Raw genomic sequence first — 4,823 nt, forward strand, 5'->3', positions numbered from 1 at the left:
AAGTAGAATACTATAACCTGCTTTATGCATGTGACAGTACTTATGTAACTCTCCTCAACATAAGGTTTGATCACCCGAGTAGCAGTTCTCAAAATACAAGAACACTGCTTGTGTTTGTTGGTTGCCTTTAGATCAATAAGGTCTGTAATAGGAGCAAGTTCAGTTATCATCGTACATTGTGTAATTATTCAGGAAGTGAATACTGCAATCACTGTAAAAGTGTCAGTGTAATTGCTGTCAACAGTAGAGTACAAAACCATGACTTTGCTTTACCAGAAGCTAGTGATCTAGTCTGGTAAACTATCACTCTGCTCAAAAGCACTATTTGCAGCTGTTTGTCACTGTTTCCCTCTTGCTAAATTTTATTTTGTATATTCACATTTGATACAGTTCTTAGAGGCTTGAACATAATAAAAATCCATTTAGAGAAGTGCTAAAGTGAGTTGATTGATAGTTTTCTCTTGCCTGTTGTGAGGCAGGACTCTGCCCACTGGCCCCTGACCACAAGAAATGAAAACAGCTCCCCGAGGAACACATGCAGGAGAGCAGGACCTGGAGGCTGAGCCCCAAGCAGTTAACATGTCTCCTGAGTTTGGCCAGAAGATCTGAGGTGCCAGCACCATCTTTCTGCTGGTCAGAGACAACTCCTCTGTGTTCTGCAGTAGAGAGAGAGAAAGAAATCAATAGCAGTTTATATTCCTGTGCCTCCTGTCATACACAGTAAAGGCTCTGCTGTTACAGTGACAGCTCATCACAGTGAGCAATGCGGCAGAGCCACAGTGTGGTGGAAATTGAGTTGATCTGTAGTAACGTTAAGAATATGGTGATGCAATGAATTTAGGTGGTGACAAGACCAGGGCAGGAGGTTATTGATTAAGCTTCTATTGGAGCTGGAGAGACAACAAACAAAGAAGTGATGCAACAGCTCCCAGGTTGAAAGCAATTGGCAAAATCATGAGGTGTAAAGACCTGTCCCAAAGAAACCGCAAGTGTGTTTCATCAGGTTATGAACTGGCAAGCGAGGGAAAACAGCAAGTTAAGTCCAGTGAGAAGAGGGATGGAATAGTGGAAGTGCGCTTGACCAAAGCTATCTAAAGAAGACATTAACAGAACAGGAGAGAAAAGGGACTTCTCAGTAGCAGAGAGTAATATATCTTGTAAATGTTATTTACACTGGCTTTTTAATGTTTTCAAGTTATGTTTTTCTTCAAAACATTTTTGTTTTAGTTAGTGATGTTTTGCTTTAGGCAGGGCACTGAACTGCTGATCCCTTGTCACGTGGGAGGTTCTCGCCCCGGGCTTCAGATCAGGGAGTGCTTCGGGAACCACAGCCTCCCGCTCCCTGTGTCTCTCACCCTGAGAGGTGGGAGATACCTATGGGTGCCAGTAGGTGAGCTCAAGGAGCCATGAGAAGCACACAGGCTATACAGTCCCAGTGAAGAAGAGATTTGCAAATGATTCCTCACACAATTAGTGCTACCGTTATTAGTTTAACAACAGCAGGTTGGTGGACATTATGTGTTCTCTTTCAGCTAGTCTCCAGCTGCACTTTGGTCCCAAACCTTTTCCATGCAGGCAGGCTCCCATCTGGGAGGAAGTTAGGAAGCTTCTCCCATGTCACTATGTAGGGAGACAAAGTGTCTGTCACTCTTCAGGTGTTAAATTGCTGCTCCCAGATTAGGAAAAAGTACCTCAGAGACCTTTATTCTTTCTTAAGTGTCTGCTAGCTAATTGTCTGTTCTGCTTGGAAATATTCCATGTCTTATGCTTAACCTGGGGCCACTACTGCTCTGTGCCTGTCCCACTGTATCCTTCCCACCTTTGCTTCTTGGCATCTCCTTCTTCCTTTTCCAGCTTGCCATTTTCAGAAAGGGAGCCTGTCATAGGGCCATTTGAGCAGAAGTCTATCTACCTTTGTTGTCCCTTCAATAGTATTTGAACCTGTTGTCTAACTTTTAACAACACATAACTGAAGGTTAGACATCCCAAAGGTATTGATTCTTTAGTATCTTTCATGAAAATAGGCAGCTGGGTAGAAGATCTCTCCTGTGTCTTCCCCAAGGGAAAGGACGCAGTGCAGACTTGCTCTTACTAAACAGAGAATATATTAAAAAAAAAAAATTTCTTAAAAAAACAAGTCTTGATAGCGCTGCTGCTCAGGGAACCACTTTTTTGCAAGGAGGCAACCAAGGCTGAATTTCATTCCACATGCTGGTACTGTTTACCAAACAGTGTTAAATAGGAGGAATTTTTTCAGCACTACTCTTTTATAAAGGTGCCCCACTCTGTCCTTGTACCTGCTGCTCTGCATCAGGCAAGCCTTTTTACTGAGCAGTTTGTGATGGTATCTTCCAAGTCACTGGCCTCAGATGATCCCATGAGTCTGGCTTATCAGTATGGATAACAAATTTACCTTACCTCGATCTGAGTTAAATTTAATCTGCCACAGCATCGCTCAGTTTCCCAGTTGGTTTCTGTCTCTCAGCAGCTTCTTACAGGGTAATATATTTTTACAGTTGAATGTCACTTGCAAAAATTTACTAGCTTGCTGTGAGTTTTCTCTTTCATTCTTTCTCCTTCTCTCTTCACACAGTATATGAAACTGTTGGTGCCTTTACACATCCCTGGGAGGATCTCATCTCATTGATAATAGGGGCAGATATTTACAATACTGCATGAACATTAACATTAAGATGCTCCCTCTTGGAACATGTATGCGTTGCAGGTCTCATTGGATCTGGCACCATAGACTGGGAAATGTGCAAGAAAGGCAGAGTGATCGTCTCAGTAGTTTAAAAGAGCCCAGTTCTCATAAAAGTCTGTTGTCTGCCACGGAAGCATTCTGCAGCTCTCTATTTCTGCTCTTCACAGTTCGGCTGCCCAAAGCTCAGGTCATCTAATACCAAATTTCTCCCAAGTATCTTGACACATGCTGATGGGGCAAGTGCTCATACAAATGAAGCATGTGGTCATTTAGTTCAGGTAAAACAAAGGAGTTTACTAGTCTCTGCCAGGTAATTTTGCTAAGCTGATTGACTCCACGGAACCCTGGTCCCCTCTTTATTCTTCTCATCTGACGCCAATTCATCTGACTTTGCTTTCTCACCAAGAAAAACTGTCCTGCAGTTTCTTGTTAGTTTAACAACAATATGAAGAGGTGGACCACAGTGACTTGGGATGCTTCTTCACTGAAAGGGTCAAAGTGTGGCCAGCAGACATGCACGCCATAGAGAGGAACAAACGATTGGACAAACTGTTATCCTAGCTGCTGGTCCTACATGAACCTGGTTTTCCTTCATTAAACAGTCATATTGCTTTCAAGAAAACTTCTACCTACTCCTGCCTACTCACCTTATCTCTTCTTCCCTCCCAAGCAGCATTAGACAGGCAGCTGGTTGTTTTTAAAAAAAAAAAAAAAAAGGCATCATGTCTGTTCTAAAATGCTATAAGATATCCTCAGATTTTCAGGAGGGATGATGGAACTGAAGTGCTTTCTGACCTAGGCAAATACAAGACTGAAAACCATATGTGGCAGAAGTCAGGCAGGGAAAGGACTGTGGTGTCACAGCATGAAGGCAAGCAGACCCTTGCTGGACACCTGCAGGCAGGCGGCTAGGAGGGAAACGGTCTGTGAGGTGTCTACAGGAAAGGAGCTGGCTGAGCTGAGAAGTAGGAGGTGAAAAGATGGAGTGGGTAATCAGAAAGAAAAAGGAGAGAAAAAGCATGCCTGGGAAGATTTAGATGGGTCAGATGATTGTCCTGGTTTCAGCTGGGATAGAGTTAACTGTCTTCCTAGTAGCTGGTACAGTGCTATGTTTTGAGTTCAGTATGTGAAGAATGTTGATAACACTGATGTTTTCAGTTGTTGCTCAGTAGTGTTTAGACTAACGTCAAGGATTTTTCAGCTTCTCATGCCCAGCCAGTGAGAAAGCTGGAGGGGCACAAGAAGTTGGCACAGGACACAGCCAGGGCACCTGACCCAAACTGGCCAACGGTGTATTCCATACCATGTGACGTCCCATCCAGTATAGGAACGGGGAAGTGGGGGCAGGGATTCACCGCTCGGGGACTGGCTGGGTGTCGGTCGGCGGGTGGTGAGCAATTGCACTGCGCATCATTTGTACATTCCAATCCTTTCATTATTGCTGTTGTCATTTTATTAGTGTTATCATTATCATTATTAGTTTCTTCTTTTCTGTTCTATTAAACCGTTCTTATCTCAACCCACGGGTTTTGCTTCTTTTCCCGATTTTCTCCCCCATCCCACTGGGTGGGGGGGAGTGAGTGAGCGGCTGCGTGGTGTTTAGTTGCTGGCTGGGGTTAAACCACGACAATGATAAACAGTGAGATGTCAGGGACCGGATGAAGCATTTGAAATGCAGCCTTCATTAATATTTTGTCTGTCTTATCTCAGACTAATTTATTTTATGGACATGGAGATCTGTTCCTGCTGATGTATTGAGATGATTGTCAGGCAACCTTATTGGTTTTTTGAACTGTTTCTTAAGCAGGAATTCTCAACATTTCTTGAGGCCCTGTTCTGGTTTTCTACATTTCCCTATGTTTGAAGACATAAATCACCAAGTCACTATTATTTCTGTGCTATCTATCAGGAAATTTCCAGGTGATTTTCTCTTGCCTTCAGCAGCTATGGAAGCTATTGCTACCCAGTGGGCTCATGGTCCAATCACATGTTGTGCCAGTTGCCCCAAGAAAAAGGCTAGAAATTGTGGACAAGAGAGTTGGGAGTAACCAAGAGGCAAACATCCAGCTACTTTCCAAACATGTTACTCCTGAGCAAATAATACAGAGCAAATAACTCG

This window comes from Harpia harpyja, chromosome Z, assembly GCF_026419915.1.
Source record: "Harpia harpyja isolate bHarHar1 chromosome Z, bHarHar1 primary haplotype, whole genome shotgun sequence".
NCBI lineage: Eukaryota > Metazoa > Chordata > Aves > Accipitriformes > Accipitridae > Harpia > Harpia harpyja.